At 44.7% G+C, this 17,239-nt stretch overlaps 1 protein-coding gene across 1 annotated transcript in view; it reads left to right on the top strand.

Moving 5' to 3' along the window:
• Positions 1 to 17,239, top strand: part of TFAP2D (transcription factor AP-2 delta) — a 45,099-nt gene that overhangs the window by 8,731 nt on the left and 19,129 nt on the right. The gene's annotated exons all lie outside the window — the stretch shown is intronic.

Here is a 17,239-nt window from a genome sequence, read left to right as displayed (position 1 = left end):
TTAAGCACTTTCTTGGGTGTGTTTTGTTTGCCTGACACATTTTCAAGCCTTCCCGTGGAAAGGGCCAGCAGTGGGGTCAGCTTGGTGGTCTCCCAACTAGTTTGGAATCTTGGGGGGGGCGGGGGAACCCCAAAAAAACAGAAAAGGCAACACAACGACACTTGGCCCTCCTGTGTCGTTTTATGAAATGGCAAACTAAAAAAAAAAGGAAAGAAAGGAAAAAAAAAAAATCCCAGCTCTTGTTTCGCTTTGTGATCATCCATCTTTCCCTGCCCCAGGCTAATTTCAGAAGCTTAAATACTGCTATCGCCTCTGGGCCAGGAAGAGAAAAAGGGGGCCCGGGCTATGGGCAATCTCTTTCTCGATTGCCCTTGGCAACGTAAAATACAAACTACTTTGAATCAAAACATTTTTGGGGAATTAATAATGATCTGAACTCTTTCCCCGTTTCAAGATATCTGGAGTTTGTCAAATCGCTTCGAGGTGACTGACATGAGAGGGCTGAGGCATGAACGCCGGGCTAGGAACACTGTCAGATCTTATTTGATTAAAAAAATAAATAAATAAAAATAAAGAGGCTTTGAAAAGACCCAGCATCAGTCAACCCAAAAAGCAGCCTACCCAATGAGGCGCCGGGACGGACGCACGCCTTCCATGCCTTGCGCCTTCCTTGCGTTTACTGAAGGCGCTGCCCGCCCCTCGCAGAAAGAGGTGCCGGGGCTTGATCAGGGGGCTTTGATCAGCGATTTTAATTTGAGGCACTTAATGATGAAACGCAGCCTAATAACTCATCCATTGGACGAGAGTGGGGAGGGGTGGAGGAAAGAGACTTTTAGCGGGGGGGGGGGCGCCCTCCAGCAGGGACTGAGTCAGACCCAACATTTCTTTTTCTTTCTTTCTTTTTCTCATTATTTTCAAAGAAAGCTCCAAGTTTTCTGCCACTGGGACCTTCTGGCAGAAGATGCCAGGAGACATATGCCGTGCTCTGTCCAGAACTGGGCGTCGCGGAATAGGGAATGAGGACGAGGAGCCAGATGGGACGGAGGGAAGGGGGGGGAAGCGAGCAGGTTCCGTTGGCTTTTGCGCCGAAACAGAAGGCAAAACCTAACGGGAATAGGCTCGCAGTTCCGGCACGAAACTCTCCACCTCCGCTTATGGGAAGAGAAGACAAGGAGGGCAGAGCCTGTCTTTCACTCCCCCCCCCCCCCAGCTCTTACTTGAAGAATCATCTATAGGATGCAGTACAGCCAAAGGACTAGAAGCTGGGTGGCTTTTCTTGAGAAGGAGTCCTGTTGAACACAGTCAACGGCCCAAGCCGAGGCAGGTCTACTCGGAAGTAAGTGCCATCATGTTCAACGGGGCCTGCTCCAAGGAAAGCGTGCCTAGGGTTGTAGCCTTACGACCGCGTAAACGTGCCGAGGATGGGACTTCAAGCACAGGGGGCCCAGATCCAGTGGAGGGCAGAGTTGCCTCTACCTCTAACCATTGTATAGAAGAGGGATTTGGGGCAGGTGCTGCTTTCAAAGCCCTTCCATAGTGAGCGGCACTGTCAAAATCTCCTCTGCCATACACTGGTTAAAGATAGAGGCACTCTGTCCTCCATCAGATCTGGGCACCCGGCTTCAAGCGGCAATGAGTTCAAGGGTGGGCCACCTACCCTGGGCAACGCTGGAAGGCAGGCGGGCCACTGGTAAGATGAGGGAGGGCTTGGGTCGGAGAGAACACCATTTCCCTACAAAGCCACCCAGTGAGCTCTTGGCTGAGCGCGGAACCTCACCTACTGGCTCCGGTGGTTTATTTGCAAGGAGTCCCACATAGGCTACGGTCCTAGAAACACTTTCCCGGGAGTCAGCCCCACTGAACACAATGGGGCTTACTCCTGAGTAGACCTGCACAGGCTTGTGCTGTTAAAGGTTCTCACGATGCTACAGCGTCATGTGGTCAAGCGCGTTCGAGTGAGTTCTAATTCTCAGGACTTCTGGCACTATTTTTTCCTGCCTTCCTGCGGCTTCCTGGCCTGTCCGCTTGGTTCTGGTACCAGCACCCATTCATTGCTGTGGAGCCTTTCTTCCCCAGCCTGCTCTCTGCCCTTCGATCTTTCCCCCCTCGTCCTGGGTGACCTGATGCAATGGAGGACAGGACAGAGCGCCTCTTACCTTTAACTTTTGTGGAGAAGAGGGGATGTGGGCAGGTGCAGCTTCTCAACCCCTTCCACACTGAGCTGCACCTGCCCACCTGCCCTCCTCCCCTCTCGGACACCCCTAAGTTCTACATCGAGATCGCTCTCTGGCGGTCAAGAGGTTTTTCCTCTCCGTCTCCAACTCCACAGAGTAGACCTGGAAAGTTTCTGCGACCCTCACTGAAGCTGGGACCCTGGCAAAGGAAGGCGAGTCCGAGCCCTCTGAGAACGGGAGTCTCCTCGGTCCAACGCACCACAGGCCCTAATATCCTTGAAACACCACCGCAATCCGTGGGGCTGGAGTTCGCGTGGCGCCAGCCTAGAAACACGGGGAGCTGCAGGCGACTGGGGAGCCTGGCGCGACCCCCTCTTCCTTTGTCAGGCACCCCCTGCCCTTCGTGGTCCAATTCCCTCCCCACGCTTCAGCTCTTATCTACCCAGATCTGGATAATCCCATAATACGTATAATTGCCCTGAATGTCTTGTCATTAACGCTGCTGTCTCTTTTTGCAGCAGGCAATTTGAGTCCCATTAAAAACCCCTAATGCGCTGCTTTAATTAATAGTTCCAGCCGAGCTGATTTCCAATGGAGTCACAACAATGAAGGGAGTGGGGAGGAAGCAAGCTGCACGAACCAGCGGCTGGAACCCGCTATAGGCGCAGCTCGGTGTGTTCAAAGGGCTCAGCCTCGGATGGGGGTAGGGAGCTGGCTGGGCTGTAAGAAGAGAGTCGGTGCTTGGGACACAGGTTGACCAGATCCAATGGAGGACAGAGTGCCTCTATCTTTAACCGCTCTATAGAAGAGGGAATTTGGGCAGGTGCAGCTTTTGAGCCCCTTTCCATGTTGAGCTGCCTCTTCTACACAATGGTTCAAGGTATAGGGACACTCTCCTCCACTGCCTCCGGTCACCCTGTTGGGACACGGATGTCCAGTGAAGATCTGGATCTGTAGCATCCCAAGACGAAGAAAGAGCATTGCCCCCTCCCTTCTTGAGATACACCCCCCCCCCCGCACCCAGCACAATTCCACTGAAATCAGTGGAAAGAATTCCACTGAAATCAGGGGGCACAGTATAGCTGAAGGGGGGGGCAACCCCATTCTGTGCATGCCTACTTGAAACTGAATTCAGTAGGACTTGCTCTGAAGAGAGTTCTCTGTGAATCTAAGGCAAGATGGATTCCGCCAGGGTTGTTCTCTAATACCTTGCAATGGGACACAAAGGAGCTTGATTTCAAACCCTTGGGTATACTAGGTGGTGTGGACTGTGCTGTTTTCTCTTGAGAAAATGTAAGGCTATAAATTCATAAGAGTTGGGGCTACATCTGCAAAACTAATTTACAAGCCATAGCTGTTGCAGGCACATCAAGGAGGGGGTAGGTTGGTGGGTGCTAAATCCCATTGAAGTCTGAAGTCAATGCAACCTAAGCACATGAGGGAAACACATACAGCTCAACCCTATCTGTGTTATCTCAGAAGTAAATTCACCTCCTCCGCCGCCCTCCCCCCCCCCCCAAAAAAAAATGTGTATAGCTTCTAATTCCATTGATCACCTCCGGATTTAGCAGTATCTAACTTTCTCTGGACTGTGCCACTGAAACCAGTTAAACCCCCTGAAAGTCTGTGAGGTTTGAGGGTCGAGAAAGAATGTATGACTCAGAGCTAAGTCCCAATGAATTTAATGCACAAAGTATACTGAAAAGTGTTAAGGAGCAATTAACTGAGTTCTGCTGGAGCAAATGAAATTTACTTCTATGTCGATGTCATTGAAGTGTAAAGTGGACTCAGTCTAAGCGCTGATATTTTGATCACCTTCACATTAAATCAATGGGGTTGCTTCTCACCACAGACTGCTTCATGTTACATGGCAGTAGTACAGGTGTTGCAACTGGGGGTAAGGGTGGTTTGGCCAACCACTCAGGGGCTTGAGCTGGGGCCACTTGACCTCATCTGAATTTCTCCCTGGGCTTTGGAGTTCCAGATTACCTGCTCTTGGTTTTCAAAGTGTTCAGAATCCAGAATTCTATTTCTTATTTAAAAATAAATAACAGCACTGTGTATCCACCATCTGCTGTAGTTTTCAGTTTCCTTCTTTGTTCCTCTCTTCCTCCCTCTACATCAGGGGTCTCCAAACTTTTTGGCCAGAGGGCCGCCTAAAATATCTGGCGTGGTGTTGAGGGCCAGAAAAAAAATTTAAATAAGGAAATTAGAGATGGAATTTAGATGAGTGAATAAATGCATGAATGGGCTCATTCATTCAACCTCTCTGGCACTCAGAACACCTTCCAGACACAATCAGAGCACAGTTCTGGTCATGTTCAGCTGAGTGGGCCACAGGCTTTCAGGGGATAAGAAGTTGGCCGCTGGCTGGAAAGAGGCTTGCTGCGGGCCACATCTGGCCCCCGGGCCAGGGTTTGGAGACCCCTGCTCTACATTACTAACTTCAAGTGTGCAGTGATAAACCACTGTAAAAAGCAATCTTGGGGTGATTGTATGTATGACGGTATTATAGTGCTTTTCATGTGGTGTTTTATACTAATGCTGAGAAACATATGTTTACATCAGTAAAACACTGCACAAAATCATCTTAATACAGCCAGTTCCTGACTTACATCCTAGTTCCATTCTGGAGGTTTGTCTGGAAGTCAGAACTAACATAACTTGGAGCAGCACTACTGAACCTGCATGAAAGCACAAGGCCAAATGAACTGCACTTGTGCAAAAGCACCAACACCAGCTGTCGATAAGTTGGGCAGCCTGTAAGTTGGACATCTGTAATTCAGGAAGTACCTGTACAATCTTAATACACATGATTCCATAAATTTTCTTTTTGCAGCATTTTATCCCTCTGTATATGCTCATCAACATTGCGGAGGGGAAAACATTTAAGGGGAACATAAAACTGAGACACACTGTGCATGCTTCACTTTCAGAATTCATTGATGTTAAAAGTTTTCCTGGTTATATTGGAACTCAAGGAAATGGAATACAGAGCAGAGCAAACCTGCAGCACAATAAAGGGAAAGAATATAGCAGGTTGGGACAGGGAATTAACTAATCCCGACATTGTTGAACCCACAGATTTGTAGTTGACAGACAATATGAGAAGTGCCCCTATAGTTTTCATATTCATATGAATTAATACTGTTGAACAATCTGTCGGATGGCTTTTTAGCCAGATCTGCCCGGCAGTCTATCCACAGAAGAGGAGGAAATCGAGTTATATTGGGGAAAAGACGTAGGTTCTACTTCTAACTTCCTTTTTATTTTTATGTATTCTTTTGAAGCACACCCCCTCCTCAAAATGCTTTTTTCTTTTTTGCAAAATCCATACGATAGCATCTTCAATCAAGACTGTCCGCTTTAACACAGAAATTAGAAGTGGCACTTATTAATACAAAATTTAAAAGAGTACCATGAACCCTGAAAGACCAGAGGAGCACCTAAAATACAAGCTGGTCATAAGCAGCAAATTCTTGAGACAGGTGGCAGAGTGGGAAGCAGACAGATTTACCTCTTGTGGCACCAGAAGGTGATCCTGCAGAAGCCCCATTGACATGAATATGTCCTTAAACAGCACTCATTCATCTCAATGAGGCTTGTGCAGGAGCACTTGCTGTGGATTGGATCCCATGTTAATTAGTGAGAATGATACTGCCATTTAGATTTTCTGCCTCGGGCACCAAAATGTTTTTGGCCAGCCCAATTCAGCCCACAACTGCACATGTTCTTACACATGCTGTAGTTGGCTCATACACAAAAGGACCAGCTACCTTTTCCAGAGACAGACGATATAGTTTTCTAATCTCTCTAATTTTGCTTCTGTCTCAAACACACCTGCTTGGAAACCAATTCCATTGTTCATCACAACTTCCAAATAGCAGCCTAATCCGAAATACTTTGGCTTCTGAAGCCCCATTAATTTCTATATTGCTTCCAAGTGTGTCTGGGAGTTGCTGAGAGCTCCATGTGTGCAGACAGGCCTGTTTACAAAAATATTTTACAAACCACAATATGTTGCCATTCAAAGAAAGATGAAGAGATGAACTATGAAGGGAGCGGAATTATTCTGTTCCCCTAAATATGGAAACTTGGAATCATATCAGGAAACAGGCAGTAGTTCAGGATAAATGAATGGAAACGTATTTCTGCAACACAAGGCACGTCTTGTATCTTATCACAGGACAAGAGAGCAGTGCACTTGTCAGCTGGCAATTTCCTAGTACTTTCAGGGGGAACGAAACCCCAGTTTCACTGTAGGAGATTTCAGAGGCTAGGCAATCTTAGAAGGCTGGGATAAGAGAGCCAATCTTTTATGTTTTTTAATATGTGCGCCTACCTGTTTCTGTTTCTGAGCTCTGGCAAAGTGTGGCTTATGGGTCAGATGATGAAAGACTGAAGCATGTGTCTGGAAGAAGCAGTTTTCTGTCCAGATTTAGAATGCTTCTCCTCACCACATACTTTATTTATTATTATTATTATTATTATTATTATTATTATTATTATTATTATTATTATTATTTTGTAGCTCCCCCTCTTTTTTCTGTAGTACTGCCTGATCATATACAATGAGAAGGCCCACATACGGGTTTATTCCCAATAAGTCAAGCATACATTTGCAACCTTTCACATAGGGAATAATCATTTCTATCTTTGCCATTGTATCATGCCAAAATGTTTTTAATATTCACTTCCCTAAAAAAAAATAAAAAATGAAATTACTGTAGGATAAACTGTGAAGGCCCCCTGCAAAATAAAACCCATCTAAACACAGGTTGGATATAACCTTCTGCTTTAAAGTTCAGCCTAGAGAAGAGAAGGCTGAGAGAAGATATGATAGGATATGAAATACCTAAAGGGTTGTCATATGGAAGAAGGGACAAATTTTTTCTCAAATGCCTCTGAAAGTAGATCTAGAACCAACAGGTACAAACTGCAAGAGAAGAGATTCCAGTTGGATATCAGGAAAAAATTCCTGATGGTCAGGGAAGTTCAGCAGTAGAACAGATTGCCGAAGGAAGTGGTGGACACTCCCTCACTGGAGATCATCAAGCAGAAGTTTGGCAAGCACCTGCTGGAGATGCTCAAGGAGGATTTCTTTCTACAGGCACTTGGATTGGACTAGATGACCTTTTAGGTTCCTTCCAACTCTATGATTCTTTCATTCTACGAAGCATATCCAAGAGGTTTCATGAATCTAGGAAGGATTGCAGGACAACAGTTAAAGCATATCTTTACATGCTGATTTGGATAAAAGTCAGAATACAATGAACATTTTTGGACTGATTGCTTCATGGGGTGTTTTTCTATACTGCTTGGAGTTTAGCTACTAAAACCTTCTCAAGTTGATCAATTGCATGAGAATAGTGATATTGGTTTTCTTAAATTAGGTGGTTCTAGTTTTTATAGTTAGGGTGCTAAATGAAAGACTCAAACTTAGTACCAAAAGTCAGGGAAAAAAATTGTAATGTGCTTCTTGGTAAATGATAGCCCAACTCATACCATGGTGTTTAAACATGAGTTTTAAGTAGACAGTACACATGATGTGTGGCAAGCAGCATAACATTTTCCACCAATATGCTGATTTCCATAGTGAATAAAATGTCTAACAGCCCAATCCTATCCCCTGCCAGGCCATAGCATGCAGGGCTGCTGTTGGACTGCACACTGCATGCTATGGAGGGGAGGATGGGACAAAATGGCTTGGGAGAGGTAAGTAAAACTTTTTCTTACTTCCTTGAAGGCCAACTGGCTTCCATTGGGTCACCTCAGACCTATGCAACTTTGAGGAGTCTCAGGCGGCATTTCAGGAAAGGGAAAGGGGACAGAATCTCAGCGTGTGCTTCTGCCACTGTGATCTTCCCACTCCTGCCCCCAAACTGGCCCCATTCTCTGTTGCCCCCAAACTTTCCCTGTTTGCTCCAGCAGGACATCATGGAACCACTGCTGCACACATGGGGCCTCCACCTGTTCATGCCAGTGGCCCCAAAGCACAAGATGATGGTGCAGCTTCTGCACCAGCATCATGGATTTTATGGGGGTGGACGGCAAGGTTTGCCACTCTAAGGCCCCATAGATTTATTTATTTCTGTATTTATATACTGCCTTTCCTTCTCCTCAGAGTGCTCTTCTCTATTGCTCAAGACAATTTATGTAGGCAGCCTTTCCAGAAGCAGTAAGGGTCTTTACAACGTTATTCTATGTACATAGAAACCTTCAAACTCCAGCTGTTATCCTTCAACAGTGTAGACAGTTTCTTTTTAGCTGCAGGAACACTCCAATCTGTGGACTGGATCTGGCACCCATTACAGTTCTTGCCCTGGGTGAACAGAGCTTACTATTCCACCAGAGAGCCACCTCTCTGTGCCTCCGATTTCCTCAAGCTTTGCGCCAGCCAGTCGCTTCCATTTTCCATTGCCCCAGCAGGCTTTGCACCCAGATTTCCAGGTAGACATGACTGGCTGGCACGGCTGGCCGGCACAAAGTTTGAGGGCGATTGGAGGCATAGAAAGGAGGCTCCCTAGAGGAATAGTAAACTCTGTTCACACCGGGAAAGGGTTTTTGGCACGCAGCGATTCAGTTTTGGCATGTAGTTTCGACTCAGTGGTCTCCAGTTTTGACACTCAGCTGGCATGCAGCAGTCTCTAAAGTATACTGGTCTGTAGCATACTTTATGTAATAGTTAATTTCATTGGGGGGGGGGGGTAAGAACTCATCTGTACATTTGTACACCTGAAACATAAAGTCTGCTAACCCTTTTCCTACCTTCAGGAGCTTGCTTTTTAACTTTCATACACAAATTGGAGGCAGAAAAATGACCCTGTCTGGAATCTGCCCCATGCTTCAGGTTGCTGTATGGTAAGGCCAGCCTGGCTGCTTTGAGGTTTTCAGCTATAGAAGATTGATATGATACAAACTGGACACAATAGCCTATTTAGGAAATTGCTCATATCGTAGACTTTAGAAATCTTCACAGATTTCCATAAGTCATGAGAAATGAGGCACAAAATTGGCCAGTTATGCTTCTGCCATGGTGCAACCATGACTATTGCAATCCCTTTTAAGCTGCTTATAAAGAGAGAAGATGAAAACTGGGAGTGGAACATTAATTTTCTTCAAGATCTTCATTGGGAGTCCCGTATTTAGATCAGGGGTGCCCAAACCCTGGCCCGGGAGCCACTTGCGGCCCTCAGGGGCTCCCAATCTGGCCCGCAGGGAGCCTCCAGTCTCCAATGAGCCTCTGGACCTCCGGAGACTTGCTGGAGCTCATGTTGGCCTGATGCAACTGCTCTCAGTGTGAGGACAACTGTTCGATCTCTCACCTGAGCTGTGGGACGAGGGCTCTCTCCACTACTTGCTGTTTCACATCTGTGATGCAGCAGTGGCAGCAAAGGAAAGGCTGGTCTTGCTTTGTGCAAGACCTTTTATAGGCCTTGAGCTATTACAAGACTTTCATTCATTCATTCATGGAAGTTCCATCTCTAATACATTCATATATGTATATTTATTCAAATTTTAATTGTAAATTAATTATTTTTTTCCTGGCCCCCAACACAGTGTCAGAGAGATGATGTGGCCGTCCTGCCAAAATGTTTGGACACCCCTGATTTAGATCATAGAGAAACAATAAGTGTTTTTTGTGGGTTTTTTTGTTTTTGTTTTTTTTTGTTTGTTTGTTTGTTTTTTTGAGAGAGAGAGAGAGAGAGAGAGAGAGAGAGAGAGAGAGAGAGAGAGAGAGAGAGAGAGAGAGAGAGAGAGAGAGAGATGAAGCTGGGATGATAATGCTATCATTACTTGTAATGTGCCCACGCAGATCTTTGGTCCTTCTATTGTATTCCAACAAATAGGTATTGTATCATAATACTTCAAAACACCATGAAACCAACTTGTCCCAATATGCTACTGCAGTGGTTCCCAAATTATGAACTGTGGGTTCCATGGAAACCAGCCAGGGGAATTGCGGAATCCTTGTGAAAAACTGTTCACCCTATACAATGTATAGAATTGTAGCCCTAATGGGGAGTTGCAACCAATGGCCCAGTAGGTCAAGTGAGCCGCCAATCAAAAAACTTTGGGAACCACCATGTTACTGGGACAAATAAAATGAAACTGTACTTAATAAGCAATAACAACTTTTTAAAAAACCTATTGTCTTTGGCCAGCTTTATGCAAAAAATCAGAGCGTACAAAATCTGACAGATGACGATAGAGTATTGAAGGACAATGAAACAAGGGAATCTGGGAAGACCAACCACAGTTGTGGTGACAGGGAAAGGAGCACTGCTTTCTGCCAGCACTGCTTACTCTGAGGGTATTGAAAGCATGCTTTCAGGCACATTCGTGACAACCAGAGCCAGCGGTTCAAGCATACCACTGGTGCAGAGACCCATACGATTGGGCCCTTAAAGTGTCACATAGAAAACAATCCGACAACTCTTATATCTGCCTTATGAGGGGAAGCTGAGAAGATCAATTCATCGTCATGTTTCTATGGTGAAGAATAAGTAATACAATTTATTGGTGAATTGCTCATATTCTACGCATTTTAATTTCTTTCAAAGTATGACTCACTCTCACTGGCCAGGTCCCAAAGAATCCTCTGGCATGGGAATCTGCCACTCAAAGGAAGGAAGTCAGTACTCCCAGTTTCCATGCCCAAACCCCTATGGCGCACCTATAGACTTTAGGCTAAAGTCATTCTTTAGATCCTGCTTGTAATGTCCAATAATCTGTTTTTTGCTCAGCATTGCTTTAAAGTGGATCCCTCTGTGAATCAGTTGTTCGAACTGTATAAATCTATGCCTTTTTTTCAGCACCAAACTACAGAACACACAATGTGGCCACAGGACACATCATACATGTAGTTTGGCATGTGGTCTGATTTGTAAAAATGATGTAGCAGCTACAGGGTAAAGAGATCAGGAATGGGACCATAGCTCATGGGAGATGGTTAGTCCTCATCTTCCATACCTTGGTCCCAAAGAAAACTGTGCCTCTGAAGCCTCCACAGGGAAACTCAGCTGGTGCCAGTGGAAGCTTTCCTTAGAGGGCTAGTGGCAGCTTCAGGGGCATGATTTTGTCAGGACCACAGCACAAAGGGAAAAACAGTTCAATATCTGTCCTGCCACCATATGCCGTGGTTGCAGCCCTGATCTCCCTGTTCCATGGCTACTACTTTCGAAAACACATGCGCACACACAAACTCAGGGCAAAACTGTGCATTTAACAGAACATGTGGTTTGGCCCTGAAAGATGAAACCTGAACTGAAGCAGGTGGGAGCAAAATGTTTTCCTATGAAAGGAACAATTATTTATTCTGCACAAATTGTTTGTGCACATATGGGTTGGATTTTAAAAGAGAAATATGAATATTTCATTACTGTGCTGCCTCATTGTTTGGAAAACATAGGCTTAATTGGTCACCTGCATTGCAATACGAAGATTTATGACTGCCGGTAATAATCTACCCACCCACAGACAAACATATAAAGAGTTGAAATGAATAGTGACTTCCAGGATAATTAACTCCATTTACACATTGCCTATCTGAACTGAAATCTTGTGAAAGGGATAATATTTTCCTAGAATTGTAGGTCTGTGGGAGTATAACTGGTGTGAACATGGGTGAAGAAATCACATTTTTTGGAACATTTTTTCTTTAAAACACAAACGTCTAATTTGATACCTTATGTTTTAGAAGTGACCATTTCTAGAATGACTATTTATTACAAATGTCTATTATTAAATGTCCTTCAGTAAAACTGTTTAAATGAGTGGAGGGCCATCTATTGTGCAGAGACTTCTAGGCAGGTGCAGTGCGTCTTCATGTAAGCTGCATGTATGTAGTCTTTATCAGTGAAGACAAGGTCTCACAGATCTACAAGGTGGGAGGGATATTTCGCTTACCTACAACTGTGTCCCAGATTGTAGCCTGCCTCCTTTGCCCCACTGAACTTGTCCCAAGGAAGTCCCCAGGAATCAAACTTGTCCCTGTCTGCATAACTCTGCTCTGGATTCACAGTTTGATCATGCTGGAGTGTGACAAAGGGCGCAATCCTAACCCCTTATGTCAGTGCTGGGAAGCACTGACTTAAGGGCAATGCAGCTCTCAGGAAAGGGAACAAACATTTCCTGACTTTGAGGAGGCCTCTGTGAGTGACACCCAACTGCAGGATGTAGTACATGTCCCATTGGTACCGCTATGCCAGTGCTGGAAAGCACTGACATAAGGGGTTAGGATTGCGTCCAAAGAGTCTGAACTCACTCAAAAACTCACTCTATAACTATAGAGATAGCTATAGATAAATTAATGGGAAAAGACACACCAAAATTATGGGTGATCCATGTGCCCCCTAGGGCAGTGTTTCTCAACCAGTGGTACCAGTACCACCAGTGATACTTGAGATGGTGGACTGATGGTACACGCAGGACCCCCAGACCCACACCGCCTGGCAGCGAGACCAACAATTCAACACGGCAAGCAGCAGTAGGAGGCTCGGTTTGATGGGCAGAGTTCCAGTGCACGCTTTTTGCGTGCTCAAAAAATTCCTCTCTTCCACCCTGAACCACTTACCGTTATTTGTCACATTGCATCTGTACTCCCAGTCTGGAAGTAACTGGCGATGACATCATTGCTGGTTACTTCCGGTGGTGCTTCCAATTAGGTGGATGATGCAAAGTGGTACAGCAGGGACAAATGTGGAGAAACACTGCCCAAGGCTAGTGAGTGTTGAGCTACCCACTGTCCTGCTCAGAGGGTAGATTTTGTCTTCATTGTAACCATGTCTCCAGCTGCTGTTTTTTAAATGTTGGCAAATTGTTTTGAATCTTTTGTGCTGTGCAGGTTATGCTGCTCTTGCAAGACTTTTTTGATATATATTTGATATAATTAATTTTGCATATTGAGATATTTTAATAGTGTTGTGAGCTGCCTTGAGTGCCATTTGAAGTAAGGTGGGATAGACATTTTTTAAATAAATACTTTAACCATTTCCATGGGAAAACAAAACAAAGCAAACCTGGTGGACACATTCTAAGCATGTTCCCTAATCCTGCTGGCCCCAGTCACTGGAAACCAGTGCTTTTCAACTTGTTTGTAAATGACTTGGAGACAGGGATAAGCAGCAAGTTGGCCAAGTTTGTGGATTACACTAAGCTTTTCCGGGTGGTGAAGACCAGAAGGGACCAAAGCTCCAGAAGGATCTCTTTAAACTGGGAGAATGGGCAGCAAAATGGCAGATGAATTTCAATATAAATAAGCATAAAGTAATCCACAATGGAGCAAAAAATCAAAACTTCATATATAGGCTAACGGGTTCTGAGTTGTCTGTGATGGATCAGGAGGGAGAACTTGGGGTGCTGGTGAACAGCTTGATGAAAGTGCTGACCCAGCATGTGGTGGCAGTGAAGAAGACCAATTCCATGCTCGGGATTATTAAAAAGGGGATTGAAAATACGCTTTAATATATGACCAATATTATAAAGCCATTGTACAAATTGATAGTAAGGCCACACTTGGAGTATTGTGTCCAGTTCTGGTCACTGCATCTCAAAAAGGATATAGTGGAAATTGAAAAGATGCAGAAGAGGGTGACCAAAATGATTACTGGGTTGGGGCACCTCCCTTATGGGGAAAGGCTACAGCGTTTGGGGCTCTTCAGTCAAGAAACAAGGCACCTGGAAGGGGACATGATCGAGATGTACAAAATTTTACAGGGGATGGATAAAGTTGATAGAAGGATTCCAGCGCATGGAATTGGTCTTCTTCACTGCCACCACATGCTGGGTCGGTACTTTCATCAAGCTGTCCACCAGCACCCCAAGATCTTTTCCCTCTCACACAATATCAGAACCAGGGGACATCCACTAAAATTGAGTGTCAGGAGAGTTGGACAGACAAAAGAAAATATTTCTCTACCCATGTGTGTAATTAGTTTGTGAAGTTTCTTGCCACATGATGTGGTGATGATGTCTAACAATGCCTTTAAAAAGGGATTTGACAGATTTCTGGAGGAAAAATGTCCATCACAGGTCACAAGCCATGATGGGTAGGTGCAAGATCCTGGTTTTAGAAGTAGGCTACATTAGAATGCCAGATGCAGGGGAGGGCACCAGGATGCAGATTGTGTCTTGTTGTCTTGTGTGCTCCCTGAGGCATCTGGTGATCCACTGTGATGTGCAGGAAGCTGGACTAGATGGACCCTTTGCCTGAACCAGAATGGCTCTTCTTATGTTCTAAACCAAACCATAAATGAGAAATCTGCATAACCTACATCCTAGTTTCTGTTTCTTTGTCACATCATGTTAGGAAAAAAAAATCAGAAATTAGGTTTTTTTCTGGCTTTTATTCAGAAAAATTATGATTGCTTATTTGAATGTTCTAGGTATAAATATAGACATGATAAATTGAAAATTGTGAAAAGATTTATAAATAGTTCACGGTACCTCATGAACTGCAATATGTATAAAATAACCAGACGCAGCCTGTGGGAATATAATGCAAGTAGTTTCTTGCCTTGAAACTATTATGAAACTTGTCTTGAGACTGGCTATGAACTCTGCTTCAAACAATAGTTACTGCTATAAATATGGTAAAGAGGTAAACATGATAGAAACACCATGGAGAGAGAAATTGTTGGGACCTTGGTTTTCATCATCCCTCCCTGGTAGACTTGAAATGTCTTGATACAAATAGCACTTGAATTGAACTGAATTAATCACCCTTGTATGTAGAAGTATAAAATACAAAGAAATATTTTGCACCTCCATTTTCTGCTGTTGTAAAACTTATATACCCCAACAGCAGATCAAGTGGTAAGATTGTTTCAGTTCAGACTGTGGGATTGCATTTTAATGTTTCCTAGGACTGAGTGAGCAAGTGAATGAAAGCATACACAAAGAAAACTAGAATGCTAGAACTTTTCTCCCTGATATCTTTTGCAGAGAATATTTAATACGGCCAAGAATTCAATTGCATAACCCCCTCTTCCTTTATTATCTGAAGGGGAGCAACCCAAGCTTTGCGTGAACCAGTGCATAGACTTGGCACCACTAAACTGCCTGGATTACATGCTGCATGCTATTGGGGGGGCGGGACCAGGTGGACTTAGAGAGGTAAGCAAAAATCTCCAATAAATCACCCTGGACCTATACCAGCTTCTTAGCTGGTGTAAGTCTGGGTAGAGTCAAGGGGCATGTTTGGCTAGGGAAAGGGAGACAGGTTCACTGTGACTGAGATCCTTCCCCTCCCGTCCCAAACCTCCCCTGGCTTGGCCCACTCCTCAATCCAAACAGCTCATAGTCTCCCCTGTTCTGTCCCCACTGAGTTACTGGCAGCAGTGTGGGATGGAGGAAGTTCAGTGGGCTGCTGTTACGTACGTGTGGCCCCTGGCTGTTTGCCCTGGCCCACAGAATATTGGATTGACGTTGGCACCATTGTTCTGGTCCTTATGCTATTTGAGTGTTCAGAGAATTCACGGACTCTGAAGAGCTCATGTCATATCAGTTAAGGAGGATAGGGGGCACCACAATCCCCCCTCAACACACATACTGCCTCTTGACTCAGCAGCTTAATTAGCCCTCTGGACACAACAGTTTATTTATTTATTTAGCATATGGCATATAATACATGGATTTATATATTAGTTAGACTAGATCAAATGTCAATGTCCAGTTCATGCAGCCATTCAAGGACAGAGTTACCTTCATTGAAAAAGTCAGACCATGGGCCAGTATACGCCCACAGTTTGCAGCCAGACACAATGTGGTACATGGTTTGGTGGGAGAACCCGCAATCACACTGAGGGGTAAATACTAGACCCCCATTTAAACATTGAGTCCTGACAAACCATGTAGGGTACAGATCCTGTTCAAAGTTTTCCAGTGCTGACGAGGTAAGTCGAAACCTGGCACCTTAAGTGTAGGATCGTCTATATATCTACCTGTTTCTGGGCATCTGACTGCCCATTTTGCTTTCCATTGGGCATTGATGTTGAAACTGTTGAGCAGATGTTGTGTTAGTGCCAGAGAAGGCTTCCTGAATTTGAGTCTACCGATTGATAGATGAGGAAGATCGGCATGCACTGGCAGTGGGTTGTTGGTGATTTTTCTGTATTCTTTCACTAAAGCCTCTTATCTTTGTAGGGCTGTTGGTGCTATGTGGCTCAAAACGGGGGAGCCAACAGCCAAGAGTGGGTCTTATACAGCCGCTTATGATCCTCATGGTTTCATTTAATCTGGCATCAATCTTGCTAGTATGGCAGCTGTTAAGCCATACTGGAGCACAGTATTCTATGGAGCACAGTACTGGAGCATACTGGACACGACAGTATTATGCTAACAGAGGGATGGACAGCCACCACTGCGTGATCCTACTGAACAATCCTTTTGTAATGTAATACAAGTTACAAAAATGGCTGAACTATGATTGAAACCAGCTAACTTTGTCACCAGGGTGGTGGAGTCTCTCATGTCAAAGTGCTCAAGGGTCAAACACACCCTTCCTGCATTAAATAAATAAATAAATAAATAGATAAATAAATAAATAGTAATTGCCTACTTTTAGAGACTTAACCAGAGAGAGAGAGAGATCAGCTCCTACAGGGTTAAAAATTTGCTAGTGGTGGGGCCAAAAGGAGCAAGAAAGGGTTATGCTCTGTTTTCTCTGTTGCTAACAGATATCCGTTCCATCAGCAAATAGCACAGCTCATCAAACCTCATTGCAGGGCATTCCAGGGAGAAATGGTTGGCAACCTTCAGTCTCGAAAGACCATGGTATAAGCCTACAGCACCTGGTATTCCCAGGCAGTCTCCCATCCAAGTACTAACCAGGCCTGACCCTGCTTAGCTTCCGAGATCAGACGAGATTGGGCATGTGCAGGAAGCATCAAAGTAATGTACTGTTGCTGGACCAGCCAACCTGCTCTCTTCTCCCAAAACAGCAATGCTAGCTGGTCCAGAAACAGCATCAAATCACTTCTTCTCACTCAGCCACTGGACATGCCTCCTATTTCCTGATGGGAAGGGTGTAATACTCTCATATTTTCCTTTAGGTTCATTGCCAT

The sequence above is a fragment of the Tiliqua scincoides genome, chromosome 1 (assembly GCF_035046505.1).
Source record: "Tiliqua scincoides isolate rTilSci1 chromosome 1, rTilSci1.hap2, whole genome shotgun sequence".
NCBI lineage: Eukaryota > Metazoa > Chordata > Lepidosauria > Squamata > Scincidae > Tiliqua > Tiliqua scincoides.
Note: the sequence above shows the minus strand (reverse complement) of the source record. Positions and strands in the feature narration are given on the sequence as shown.